The sequence below is a fragment of the Haliotis rubra genome, unplaced genomic scaffold, assembly GCF_003918875.1.
Source record: "Haliotis rubra isolate DU_JTF1 unplaced genomic scaffold, ASM391887v1 Scf26, whole genome shotgun sequence".
Classification (NCBI taxonomy): Eukaryota; Metazoa; Mollusca; class Gastropoda; order Lepetellida; family Haliotidae; genus Haliotis; species Haliotis rubra.
In genome coordinates this window covers 1,586,154-1,601,898 of record NW_025766669.1, presented here as the reverse complement: position 1 = coordinate 1,601,898, position 15,745 = coordinate 1,586,154, and positions in this window count along the sequence as shown.

Here is a 15,745-nt window from a genome sequence, read left to right as displayed (position 1 = left end):
ACATCAGTGGAGAGAGTGAGCAGCAACATTATAGTGAGTGAGTGAGTGAGCAGCAACATTATAGTGGAGTGAGTGAGCAGCAACATTATAGCGGAGTGAGTGAGCAGCAACATTATAGCGGAAAGTGAGTGAGTGAGTGAGTGAGCAGCATTATAGTGAGTGAGTGAGCAGATACGTCACTGTGGAGGACATGTAATAAACTGAAGCATGAGGCTACCACAACTTCTCATCATGCATATTGTTTAACACAACATATACACAACTGTAGAGTACATGACGATCTAAATCAGCCCAAATTAATATTTTTCTTTTATCAAATATAACACAAACACTTTGCATTCATCCAGTAATATTTATTCTTAGACTTCTTATAATGGTAACAGAAATGAGTAAACCAGTTTCACATACCAAGCAAGCAATGTAACCTTACACTATGTAATACAATCCAAGTACTTGTGAAAAAAGAATCAGAATCCTCACCAGTCATAAACAGATCTCACAGACCATGAACCATATTATTTTTCCTTCTACCCAGTTTTACTGTTTAGCAAAAGCCCAAAATGAAGAAAGTCTGAATTGTCTTCAAAAGAATCCCTCCTTTTTAATTTACATGCATTCTGTTTCATTCAAAAATATATATTTTCAGAGACAAAGGGTTAGTCTGCCCAGTGTACAACACTGCTTCTAAAATTCAACTTTTAAAAGTTCCAGATATTACCTGCAACAATATAAATACATATAGTTCCTACTGCACTTTGTGCCTTTTAAATTTTTAAATGTTTTTATTTATTCAGCCTTACCATTTGTTACAATGGGTACCTGATACATAACAATCTCAAATGTTTAGCAATGTGATAATATATACTATACATAATGATAAACAATAATATGGTGTGAACATCACTTGAGAGCATTTCACATAAAAGAACATATTTTCAGTGGTATGTTCCTCACATTGTATAAATTCTCAAGAGCACAAGTAATTATGCTCTTAAAGCCCTATGCTCTTAAAAGCACAATCTCCATCCTTTCAGACAAACACTATCTATCTACTGTCTTCTTTCAGTATCACTCAGTGTAGTTGTTTGTTCCATGTAATGTTCCAAATGCTGTTAGAATTTCTGTTTTGAAAGTTAAGCACGTTTGGGACTTCAGTAAAACTAAATGAAAGAGTGAAGCTAAAACATATTTAAACTTACTCAGGAAGAACTCTGACACATGTATATTGTTTACATAAACCTCAAAACAACACAATTGTGTTGAGAAATTCACCTTGGGTCAAAGATTTGCTCATAGTTAGATTTCCTTTTCATTCCTTTCAACCATAATTATTATGAAATGCTCCAATGGTTTCCACAAATCTAGAATTTGATATTTCCAAAAATAACACTTACTGGCTCCTTTGAAACACAATTGTACCAGCTTACTTTCAAAACACGTTTATGAAATTTTCTCTATTCTCAACTAAAAATAGGAATATTTTCAAAACGTGACTGCTCTGGTGTGTCTGACTGAGTTTGGTTTTATGCCGCTTTTAGCAATATTCCAGCAACATCATGGCGGGGACACCAGAAATGGGCTTCACACATTGTACCCATGTGGGGATTTGAATCCGGGTCTTTCGGCGTGACAAGCCAACACTTTAACCATTAGGCTACCCCATCACCCCTCTGGTGTGTATGTAGAAGCACTGAATAGATTCTAACTTGGACTAGCTTCATTTCATCTCAGGCAATGTTAAAACATTCGGGTGTAAATAATTTACATGCAAACATCGGTGTTTAAAACAAAATATTCTTGTGATAGAACAGACTCGTCTTTCATTCATATCAAACATACATGTGATATGTACATCGTATACAATGGATACATCATTAGAATATAACAATATCTGACATATCAGCATACCCAACAGCATATACAATAGTGTATAAAATAGCATATCTCAATAATGTTCAATAGTGTAATCAAGTGTATTCAATAGCATTACTCTGATAAAGGACGTGTGAAAATCCAAGATGGTGTTTATCATAATGCTCATCATGCTTATCATAAGTGTTGACTTCTAGGACTGGGTGGTCAGACTACTGAAATTTGTTGATCCATGTCATTGTATGCTGAATGTTGATCCATGTCATTGTATGCTGAATGTTGATCCATGTCATTGTATGCCGAATGTGTTGATCCATGTCATTGTATGCCGAATGTGTTGATCCATGTCATTGTATGCCGAATGTGTTGATCCATGTCATTGTATGCCGAATGTGTTGATCCATGTCATTGTATGCCGAATGTGTTGATCCATGTCATTGTATGCCGAATGTGTTGATTCATGCCGAGATGTGTTGTATGTCATTGTATGCCCAATGTGTGTGATCCATGTCATTGTATGCCTAATGTGTTGTCAATGCTTATGATGTCAATTGACTCTACCACTGTACAAATAAATGTATGCTGAAATACTGCTGAGAGCTGCTTGAAAAAACAAAATTGCAAAACAAAAATTAATAAAACTGCATGTTAAATACTTTTGTTACCTTCCGGGCAGAACAGCTTGTTGATTCTGATGTATACACTGTAAAAGTGACATTATCAGAATCGTAACAACACACCAGTGGTCATATGCATATCTTAAATTCTAGTCCAGGCAGCTAAAGTGGGCATACGTTAAACCCGGATGCATATCTTGACATTTAAGCCACCAACCCAGCATTTGTACCCAGCAGGTGTAAGCCAGGCGTAGCCCTGTAATGGCAGCAGTCGCATACCGATATTGCAGACAATAGTTCTACAGAAACTGTATATTTAGAGACGGGTCAAACCCTTTAGAAGTATACAACCTTGATCTGTACAGAAGATTTAGATTCAGGACAATTGACATTTTCAAGATAGTGAATACAATCAGAGGTGATATTGAATATATTTCCGACCAAATTGAACTCGTAGCACTGAAACTGATGTTTTTACGACATGGCACGGTTTCCCGGAGTAGTAGAGGGAATGGGGGTTTTGGATCACTTTCATCAAAGCCTCTACAAAGCCTTATTTCCCACATAAGGCTTTGGTCGGACCCTTAGCTCTTGCTACCATTACCCCTACTGCTTTCCCAACCTATAAAAATTTCAGACGCCAGCGGGATACGTGCCGTTATGAAAAGTGGTAAAATGTCCCCGGCAACCACAATTCCCAAAGGGAGAAATAGAAATGTATGGCGCTTCCTCCCAAGAGGAATTGTGTCTCTCACCGTGAGAGAACCTCACATCACACAAAGTTGTGACGGCGGGATACGAACCCACATGTACAGCTTGCGCAGACTATACATAATGGGCCGCACCACTCAACCGACTGAGCTACCGCGGACTATGCTGTGTTGACAGGAGGTAACATTGTGTCGTACGGTACGATCAATAATTCCTGTTTAACGAGTCCTCTGCCTGTCCCATCCCTCAAGTAATACAAAGGTAGGTTCGTCTGTTTTCATATCCACTTTATCTATGTTGTAAGTTTTGAATAGCTCCACGTGCCGCTATGACACTACTGTGACACTATGTCACGTTGACCTCGATGAAACAGTTTAATGTGAATCGCCTATGATCTCTTTGGTGTTCGAAATAAAGGCTTGCTGGGCTTTTGTATCCCCTGTTCTATGTACTTTTTTTCTCATCCTCGCTGATAGCAGACTTACGAGACTTGGATCGAATCTCTTGTTTCATTTTGTCATATTTTGTGAGTTCAGAGAGGATTGAACGAAACTCCTCCTCTGAGATCTTACTGTCAGTGAGTGCTGTGGAAATACGCTCACTCACTGTGTTTAACTTTGCTTCGGCCAGAACCCTGATCTCATCGTGTTTCAACGCCTTAAGATGCAGTCTGCGGGATACAAACTTAAACACCAACCCTAACACCCCTGTCACCCCAGCTGTTATTTCAATACCTAGCACTATAGGTGCAGCCACGATGGTAGCTAACAACCCAATACCTGCCGCCCCTAGTCCCATGCTGGTTGCCATAAGGGTAGGGTATCAGTCCCGTCCACGGCATTGAAAGCTCTATGGTACTTCTTATATAGTGCTTTCCGCGTGTCGCGGTCTTGTTCTAGTTGGCGTTTTACATCACATAACTGTCTCAAGCGGAACCCGTCTACAGTTTCCAGGTTTCGCTACTTCCTCTACGACTGGGTATAGCCCCATTCTGTGTGCCTATAATATATCTGATAAAATATTTTTAATTGGGTATCAGTTAATAACCGATCAACGTACTTGAAGTTTATAAGACCTACATTCTCAGGTAGGTGAATAGAGGAAAGGTCAATAGGTAAAATTGGGGAAACATTAAGCAGACAGGCGCTTGAAATGGGCAGCAACTTCTCACCGGGGCCGAGTCCCGTTGTATGACGATATTACAAGGACCGTATATAAATAAATCATCATCATATAATTCTAGTTTCAACCCAGATAAAAGGTCCATGGGTATATATTGGCGTTTTTAAAAGAGTTCTATGGTTAATGTGGAGCCTGGGGACATAAACCTAGAAAATGGTAAGTCAGAGTATATCTTAAATGATAACCGTGCATCCCCAGTTGTATCTAACATGTAACCCAGGCGATCTGGGATGTAACCCAGGTCATCTGGGATTTGGGAAATTCTAATATTTTGATGGCCGTCGGATTTAAACCCCCCGAGTAAGATACCACTGTTCTTAATTTCAGCGATATCCCTAGTGATAGGTCCACCATTACGAAAAGAAACGTAAGGTGTGGTGAGGGTTATGTTGAACAACCATTTGGGTTCTTTAAAATCTGATAACGACACCCGCCTATACACGTTGTCTTCCAAGTGTAGGACGTACGAGGTGTCTTTCCTACCAGGTTGATCGAATCCCTCCGTGTCCCCTAAGTCGTTAAGTGTAGTGTTGGGGGCGAAGCCAAGACATTGTTATAATACTATTGCGATATAATTTCCAACTGGTTTTCTGATAATAGTTCAGGGTGCACTTCACCCCCATGAAGTGTATGTTGTCGGGTAGGAATATCTTGGTTAGTGATATCGTGTCTTCCACGATCACGTTGACTCCCCTGCAGACTGGTTTTGGAGTCGACACCCACCCGCACGTAAACGTTGCAAACGTGATACTGGTGTTGTTTCCCCCACCGGAGTTTGACCCCCTTCACGATCTCGACATCATCCCGCGATGGTTCCCCTAGGTAGACTTGGATGACTAGTGTTGAGTTCGCCGGTAGACTCTCCAGGATGTTGACCACGCCCTCGAATTCAGACACCAACTATAATACTACGTTTTGCATGCCCGCTTTACTCGATAGCATGTGGGTTTCCATACTGGCGAGTGGACTGATGATTACGCTACGTCTCTGAGCCGGAACGTAAGCCACGAGCAGGGTTCCGTTGTTCACGACTTTGTTTAGGTAGTTGTCTTTGTTATCCGTGAACACGTAGGGGGAGCCGAGCTTAATATTGAGAAACCAGTCGGCTTTATCGGGTAATAACACCCACTTTTATCATCTTCGGTAAAGACGAGCGCGTATGGCTTATTTTTGGTGATAGCCGTCACGTAGCTCCTCAACATCGTCTAAGTCGAACAGTTTGCCCCCGAACGATGGGTATATTATCCAGTTATCATCACCGGTGGTGACTAGGGTGTACCGAGTGTTGACTGCCGCTCTTGTGGTATCTACTATATCACTTAGGTTGCTAGTACCATTGGAGGGACTTCAACGCGTTTGTAAATGCTGTTTTTTTCAGTTGCAAGGCGTACAATTTACCATCTACTCCGGGGTCGTCGAATCCGCGTGTGTCCCCTAGTAGTGTAACGATTCATCGATAGTATCGATGTTTGCATCGTCAACTACGCGATACAAGTGCATCGATACAAAACACGTTTAGGCAATATATCAGGATATTTATATCGCGAGGGTCCATGATACATCGATGTATCGCCACAAGAGACGATATATCCCGATACTACTTAAATATTACTTAAAGTTGTAGGAGTATTGCACAAGTAATAGGAAGGAGTCTCTTTGAATTTTTCTGAATTTTAAAACAAACTGAACCTAAAAGGAATTTGTTTTGTGTCTGCCATCTTTGTTACATGAACAAAGGAGTTAGTGTATCAGTGAAAGCATGTGAACAATCTCTGTGAATTGTAAAGACGTGTCTTCAAGTAATTGAAACATGTTTTAGTTGTTTGACAAATAACACCATTTATTTACAACTATGGACGATGTCTTAGCTTTGTTAAGAAAGAGAAGATAAAATTTAGAAAGCATACTTATGAGTTTTTGCAGTGATTCTGGTATAAATTACTGTATAAATTGCCTGTGCAAGCATTGGTGCAGAAACACAACTTTCAAGGGAAACCTAGAGCAAGGTATACTGAATATGTTTGATTGTACTTTCTTAAGCGTTAAACGCTGAAACTTTATTACATGAACAGCCTTTTAAGTGTGTGTGAATGTAACACATGTTCTGCTGAATAACAAATAAAGATTCAGTCATTTTATATATCATATATGTCCTGTATCGGGATAAGTATCGTATCGCCATCACTGTATCGTGATGATAATCGTCTCGAAGGTTCCTTGCCAATACTTTTCATGATATATCGTCTCGCCTCATTAAACTAGTATTGGGATATATCGTCTCGCCACTTAGGCCACGATACACAGCTCTAGTGTCCCCGAGGTGGGAGATCCCCACATTGATGCATTTTTCAACTTCATTCCGGGACCTTGTGCGCTGGTCATTTTATGTGCAGCGTTATGCTGAGGTATCCTATATTGACGGGATTATGATTTATATCTAACACCGATATCATCAGCTCAGGTATGTTGCCCTGGGTTAACCTCTTATACTGCCGCGGTGAAAACGACTCGGTTTCTACCGTCGTTGTATTTCTCCGTTTAAACCGGCACTGCTCTCAGTATAGTGGAAGGGTGACCCCCTTGAATGTTGTACATTGTGCTCACTTGGCCGAGATGAATGTACAGCTCTCGGTACGGTACTAGGTCGGGTAACTTCATGCCTGTGACGGTAGTTGTTGGTTTTATCTCGTCAGGTGACATACCGAGTGTCCTCGCCAATGGTCGACTGAGCCTCAAGGAGTTTCTTCCGTTGTTGAATAACACCACTGTGCCGTTTGAGTCGTTCATCTTGAGTTCGGCTCCCAGGGGTTTGAAGACCTCTATCGCTTAGAGAGCACACGCTGTAGCCGTCAGTTATCTGGCTGCGAGGCCCCACTGACGAACAGCTTATTGTTGCTGGCGTTGATGTTAGTCCATTGCGGTAGGTAGGTGATATCGCAGAGTGCGACTTCGAGTTGACCCGACGTGGGGATGGCCTAAAAGTCGGGCCAAGAAAAGTCGGGCCGGGCCGGGCCACCGGGTAATACTAAAATGGATTGCAGAATATTAAAACGAAACCTGCACATTTGGGTCGATACTTTTCCTGCCTTCACAAATGCATAGTTTGATTGAAAATATATAGTTAATAGTGAAACAAAACAAACAACAACAATGACTACATACCGAGATTCCTGTAGAAAAGACACCGTCTTGTTGTTATGTGTTTTTCTTGATATGTCTATGAGGGAAGGTTGCTTACTTCTCTTAGCGTGTGACATCCTGGGGTCCTGGGCAGGAAGTGACAGTGTTTTGACTGCTTTTCTTTCCTTAATTAAGATATTGGGGTTCCCTAATTAACCTTTATTGTCATTCATGCTGAGTGAGCACAGGATGTTTATGTTAAAGAGACGTGGATGTCGGCGAGTGTCAATGGGCAAATATGACATGATTATGTATATATTAAAAAGAAATATTTGAAATCACAAGATTTTGTTATATGTTATTAAGGATCAAACAAAGTATGCATTCACAAACACAAAATTCTTATGTGTTTTCATTGTAAACAATACCAGTCCAAATCAGATAGCCAGCGCGTATGCATATGCTTATATTTACTAATATACATGAAACACAAAATGGTATTATATCTACCTAAATACCACTTCATAAAAGTAAAAGTGAAGTTCTCTCTCCATTCCCAAAACAATTTAGGGGAAAAGTCCTCCGAAAAACAAAATCCGCAATCAAAAAGTGTTTAGTCTCTGTTCAGCCCGACTTGGCCCGTGGTGTCAAAACAACCTAAACCTCACACGTGTATCTTGAAATGTGTTTATATCCATAGATTAGTAATATATGTACCTACATACCACTTTACAGAGTCTCAAAGCGTAGTATTTGAAGCAAAAACGTTGCTGAAAGTGAAGCTCTCTTTTCTACATATTCTCAACAAAGACACTGTATCACAAGCGTTCGGTCAGCCTTGGCTCGGGCTCTCAAAACATCTTCACCCAACAAATGTATCCTGATTTGTGTTTAATTCCATAGATTAGTATTATATCTACCTAAATATCACTGTGTGATGTTACAAATGCCACATGTAAAGATAACTGGTTCGGTAAAGTGACGCTCTTTCTCTCCCCCAAACACAACATAGACTCAGTCAAAGTGTTAAGTCGCCGTTCGGCCCGACTTTGTCCGGGCTGTCAGAAACAGCTTTAAACCTCACACATGTATTTTGAAATGTGTTTATATCCATAGATTGGTGTTAGATCTACCTAAATATCACTTCACAGAGTCTCAAAGCGTAGTATGTGAAGCAAAACGTTGCTGAAAGTGAAGCCCCTTTTCTACATAATCTCACAAAGACACAGTATCACAGCGTTCGGTCCGGTTGGCCGGGACTCAAAACACCTTAAACCTCACACATGCGTCCTGATTTGTAAGTTTAGTTCCATAGATTAGTATTATGTCTACCTAAATATCACTGTGTGATGTTACAAAATGCCACATGTAAAGAAACCTGCTCCATTAAAAGTGAAGCCCTTTTCTCTCCATTCACAACATAGCCTCAATCAAAAGTGTTTAGTCAGCTGTTCAGCCCGACTTGGCCCATGCTGTCAAAAACACCTTTAACCTCACACATGTATCCTGATGTCTGTCTATATCTCTAGAATAGAGTTATATCTACCTAAGTACGTCTCTTATAGAGTCCTCAAAGCGTAGTATCTGAAGCAAAATACGTTGCTTAAAGTGAAGCCCTAATTTCTATACATTCTCAACAACCACATAGTATAACATGCTTTCGGTCCGGCTTGGCCCGGGCTCTCAAAACAACCTTAACCCCACACATATGTCCTGATTTGTGCTTAATTCCATAGATTAGTATTATATCTACCTAAATACGTCTTTATTGAGGCTCAAAGCTTTGTTCATGTATTTAAATCTAACACATTGCTTAAAGTGAAGCCCAGTGTTCAATCTGGCTCTGTGCAGGCTAATGAAATTAATACACCTGTTAATTACACCTGTATCCAGCTTGCTTAATTGCCCCTTGACTAATTGCAAGCAACCAGCTAGGTGTTGTGATTCAATTAACATACTCCATTGTTGCCCTTAATTACCGTTCAGGGCCTTCAGTGTTATTTATTATTACTCCACCGTTTCTTCATAACGTTTATCACAGAGGGGCATGTAATCACTGACTAAATTAGTAATGCTAAAATGAGACATTTGTTCTGTATATATAGGTTGTGGAAGCATAAATAATTCTATATATATATATATATAGAATTATTTATGCTTCCACTCGTGTTATGTTCCAGAGTATAAACATTAATGAATACTAGTTCCGATACCTTTTGCAGGCTGAAGCTATTCGTGATATGGATTTTACACATATACTTAACTTAATAAATATCAGAAGATATTATACCCAATTATATGACATGAAATGCTTGAAAGAGGTGGGGTATTTTTTTAGTGGTTTCAGAATACAGGATGTTCTCCGTACAGTTTCCACAGTATAAACATCAATTCATACTAGTACAGATATAGATAGCCGGCTGAAGCTATTCCATGACACGATTTGAACATATCAGTAATTTAATAAATATCAGAAGGTATCAGCTAAAATGACTTGCCGTATGAGATGTTATGGTTATATAATTTGAACATACGAAAGTATGAAAACACATCCACGGCAATGACACTGTCTCTTGCCCAGCTCAGGCTCGGGAGAACATTGTTTTCACTGTGAGAGCTTTGCCAAAGGTTACTCTGAGATGCCGTTTCCTGACGTTGTAAACTTTAAAGCGTTTCAGATAATCCTGTTTTCCTGAACACGCATACAGACAATAGAAGTATTAGAGAGAGCAGTGGGAGAAGTATGTTATCATTAAATCCACAGTGTCTCGCCTAGATTTCTCAAATGCATCCATATAAAACTGGCTGTTAGGCAGTAGCAGCCTATATTCAAATCATCTGATCTGAAAATGTCTGCATTACTTGTTGGCGACTCGTTACTGAAGTATGTTGGACGTTATACGCAGAAAGAAGGGATCGTGACAAGGTCACTGTCCGGAGCCAAGGTGGCTGACATTCCCGATCTCTTGTGGGACATGGAGAACTTTAAGGTAATAAACAGTTCAAGAATGTCGGATTGTGCACAGAATGTGAAGTGATATGTAGGTAGATATAATACTAATCTATGGATATAAGCACATTTCAAGATACATGTGTGAGGTTGTGTTTTCGACAGCACGGGCCAAGCCGGGCTGAACAGAGACTAAACACTTTTGATTGAGACTAAATTGAAAATGGAGAGACAAAAAGGGCTTCACTTTAACGAACCAGTTATCTTTACATGTTGCATTTGATAACATTACAAAGTGATATTTAGGTAGATATAATACCAATCTATGGATTTAAACCCATTTCAAGATACATCTGTGAGGTATAAGGTGCGTTTGAGCGCCCGGCCAAACCGGACCGAAAGCTTTTGATACCGTATGTCTGTGTTGAGAATGTATAGAAAATAGGGCTTCACTTTGAGCAAGGTGTTTGCTTCAAATACTACGCTTTGAGACTCTGTGAAGTGATATTTAGGTAGATATAACACTAATCTCATGGATATAAACACATTTCAAGATACATGTGTGAGGTTTAAGGTGTTTTTGACAGCACAGGCCAAGCCGAGCTGAACAGAGACTAAACACTTTGATTGAGGCTATCTTGTGAATGGAGAGAAAAGGGCTAACTTTAACGAACCACTTATCTTTACATGTTGCATTTGATAACATTACAAAGTGATATTTAGGTAGATATAATACTGATCTATGGATTTAAACACATTTCAAGATACATGTGTGAGGTATAAGGTGCGTTTGAGCGCCCGGGCCAAGCCGGACCGAAAGCTTGTGATACTGTGTCTTTGTTGAGAATGTATAGAAAAGACAGCTTCACTTTGAGCAAGGTGTTTGCTTCAAATACTACGCTTTGAGACTCAGTGAAGAGATATTTAGGTAGATATAATACCAATCTATGGATTTAAACACATTTCAAGATACATCTGTGAGGTATAAGGTGCGTTTGAGAGCCCTGGCCAAGCCGGACCGAAAGCTTGTGATACTGTGTCTTTGTTGAGAATGTATAGAAAATAGGGCTTCACTTTGAGCAAGGTGCTTGCTTCAAATACTACGCTTTGAGACTCTGTGAAGTGATATTTAGGTAGATATGATACTAATCTATGGATATAAACACATTTCAAAATACATGTGAGGTTTAAAGGTGTTTTGAGAGCCCGGGCGAAGTCGGGCTGAACAGAGACCAAACACTTTTGATTGAGGCTATGTTGAGAATGGAGAGAGAAAAGGGCTTCACTTTAACCAACCAGTTATCTTTACATGTGGCATTTTGTAACATCACACATTGATAGTTAGGTAGATATAATACTGATCTATGGATTTAAATACATTTCAAGATACATATGTGGGGTTTACGTTGGTTTGAGAGCCCGGGCCAAAGCGACCGAATGTTTGTGATACAGTGTCTTTGTTGAGAATATATAGAAAAGATAGCTTAACTTTCAGCAACGTTTTTGCTTCAAATACTACGCTTTGGGCCTCTGTGAAGTAATATGTAGGTAGATATAATACTAATCTATGGATATAAATACATTTAGTTTAGTTTGTTTTTGACAGCACGGGCCAAGTCGGGCTGAACAGCGACTAAACACTTTTGATTGAGGCTATGTTGAGAATGGAGAGAGAAAGCTTCACTTTAAGCAGCCAGTTATCTTTACATGTAGCATTTTGTAACATCACACATTGATAGTTAGGTAGATATAAAACAAATATAGGGCTTCACTTTCAGCAACGTGATTTTTGCTTCAAATACTGCGCTTTGTGCCTATGTGAAGTGATATGTAGGTAGATATAATACAAATCTATGGATATAAATACATTTCAGGATACATGTGTGAGATTGAAGTTGTTTCTGACAGCACGGGCCAAGTCGGGCTGAACAGAGACTGAACACTTTTGATTGAGGCTATGTTGAGAATGGAGAGAGAAAATGGCTTCACTTTAACTAGCCTGTTTTCTTTACATGTGGCATTTGATAACATTACACATTGATAGTTAGGTAGATATAATACTGATCTATGGATTTAAACACATTTCAAGATACATATGTGGGGTTTAAGTTGTTTTTAAGAGCCCGGCCACGGCAGACCGAATGATTGTGATACAGTGTCTTTGTTGAGAATATATAGAAAAGATAGCTTAACTTTCAGCAACGTTTTGCTTCAAATACTACGCTTTGGGCCTCTGTGAAGTAATATGTAGGTAGATATAATACTAATCTATGGATATAAACACATTTCAAGATACACGTGTGATGTTTTAGTTTGTTTTGACAGCACGGGCCAAGTCGAGCTGAACAGAGACTAAACACTTTTATTGAGGCTATGTTGAGAATGGAGAGAGAAAGCTTCACTTTAAGCAGCCAGTTATCTTTACATGTGGCATCTTTGTAACATCACACATTGATAGTTAGGTAAATATAATACAAATATATGGATTTTAAACACATTTCAAGATAAATGTGAGGGTTTAAGTTGTTTTTGAGAGCCCGGGCCAAAGCGGACCGAATGCTTGTGATACTGTGTCTTTCTTCAGAATATATAGAAAAGATAGCTTCACTTTCAGCAACGTTTTTGCTTCAAATACTGCGCTTTGTGCCTATGTGAAGTGATATGTAGGTAGATATAATACAAATCTATGGACATAAATACATTTCAAGATACATGTGTGAGATTGAACTTGTTTCTGACAGCACGGGCCAAGTCGGGGCTGAACAGAGACTGAACACTTTTTGATTGAGGCTATGTTGAGAATGGAGAGAGAAAATGGCTTCACTTTAACGAGCCTGTTTTCTTTACATGTGGCATTTGATAACATTACACATTGATAGTTAGGTAGATATAATACTGATCTATGGATTTAAACACATTTCAAGATACATATGTGGGGTTTAAGTTGTTTTTAAGAGCCCGGGCCACGGCAGACCGAATGATTGTGATACAGTGTCTCTTTGTTGAGGATAAGTAGAAAAGATAGCTTCACTTTGACCAACGCTTTTGCTTCAAATACTACGCTTTGAGACTCTGTGAAGTGATATGTAGGTAGATATAATACTAATCTATGGATATAAATACATTTCAAGATACTTGTGTGAGGTTTAAGGTGTTTTTGACAGCACGGGCCAAGTCGGGCTGAACAGAGACTAAACACTTTTGATTGAGGCTATGTTGAAAAATGAGAGACAAGGGCTTCACTTTAACGGAGCTGTTTCTTTACATGTTGCATTTGATAACATTACAAAGCGACATTTCGTAGATATAATACCATCTCTATGGATTTAAACACAATTCAAGATACATGTGTTACGTGTCAAGTTGCTTTTGACGGCTCGAGTCAAGCCGGACCGAACAATTGTGGTCGAGATAATGTGGAGAGTGGGGGAGATCGTATCATATAAAGGTGGGCATGCTTTAAATACGATGAATAATAATTTATGGGGGTAGTATGTGATTGGATATAGATGTAATAAACCGATGGAAATGTGTATCGGAATTGACTGAAGTATTTATACGTTTTAAATCCTGTTTCGTTTAACGATTGGACTTTTAGACGTAACCTCGGTCAGCCAGTTCACAGGCTTCTCGTCTCTCCTGAGTTTTAGCCGATTTACTCGTAATAAAAGTTATTATGGTACGCGTTTATGGCATCTGATTGATCATTATTACCACTCGTGTATGTTGCATTAATTAATTGTAGGCATGGTGATCGTTAATGGGTTCCCCACATGAAGATCGTGGTCGCTGCTGGGTTGTATTTCGACGCCCAGTTCATAGATGTGTTCGACAAGTATAAATTTTCGGTGACTAACGCTAAGGTAGTTCACGCTTGGTTCAACAACCCGATGCAGTTCTGGCAAAATCAACTCAACTTCGCCGTGTGGTGCGCTACAACGGGGTGTGGTGTGACATTAACCGACACTCGGCGTGGACCGCTGAGTCAGTCTGTGTTCACGTTCCACGTGTACTACCAGGTCAGGCGTATCCTCAAAGAGATCAGCGCCCCGCTCCCACAGGAAAAGGCATGGAACCCAGTAAACAACCAGTACGATAGACGGGCCTACGAACGTATTTGCAACGAATTCGAACTAAACACGAAGACGGATTGGCGTTTGCCGGGACCGAACCACGGGTTGGGTATCCCCATCGTTCACAACATGCCCCTCGTGGAAGCCAGCGAGAAGTTGAAAGAATGGGATTACAAGTCGTATCATCACCTACCGAGTGGGATGACCGTTACATGGCATTCGACGACAGCAAAGGATTACCGAGTCTGGAGGTTCGAGCAGGGCAGCGGATGACTGGAAAAAATCATGCTGGACACGCCGAGAGGGTTCACTCGTGCCGGGGTAATCAGGTTAAACGACTCGATTCGAACGTACGTGTGGGCGCTGTTGGGTGCGCAGACGCAAACGCGTTCCAATATCCTAGGTAAGGGGACCGCTTACGACGCTCAGAAACAGTTCGTTGTCAATGTTGAGGATCTCCCGAGTGCCATCAAACGCCACCAAGACGTGTTGGAATATGCCAGGTCGAAAGTCGACTACGTGTTCGACGTGGGTTGTACATGGCTCCGAGAGCGATATGCAACTGAGAGTAAAAAATGGTGGGCTACAACAACGAAATAGTCATAGCCACGGGGACCAAAAGTTGGGAAGCGTCAACCTCGATGTCAACATACCCCACGTCCCACCACCCACGACCGGTGAAACGGGTAAAGTGGCGCCACCCCCGGAGCCCAGGGTTCAACCAACACACCCTGTGGGTGACCCCACAAGTTCAGCAGCACATCGATCGTAAACAACTATGGTGGTTGGTGGGGTAGCTTTGGGACTTGTTTGGTTAAAAAATTCCTTAGCCGCTACGTACACCAAACCCGCCACGGCGGCGATGGCTGCCCACAGGTTTTGACTGAGCCACGTGGCAGTTTTAGCCAGAAGCGCCCAGCAGCCACGAGACGATGCTACCCAGGGATGCCAGGCAGGGCTTCGGCGGCCTTACCAGCCAGTTTAGCCAGGGCTTCCCGAAGTTTTTACCCAGTCTTTGACACCCTCACCACTTGGTGTACCACTGCCGCCGGCAGGCGTGGGGTACCCCTGTCAATGACACCACCAGGGCCGATATGATGAAGCCCAATGCAGTCAGAATGCTGGCGATGGTGATGCCTTGTCTCCCGAACAGGATCCGAATCCTGTCAGCTAGCTGGTGTCCTGGTAGAGGACTCCGGATCAATGGTTTCCCGCAGACA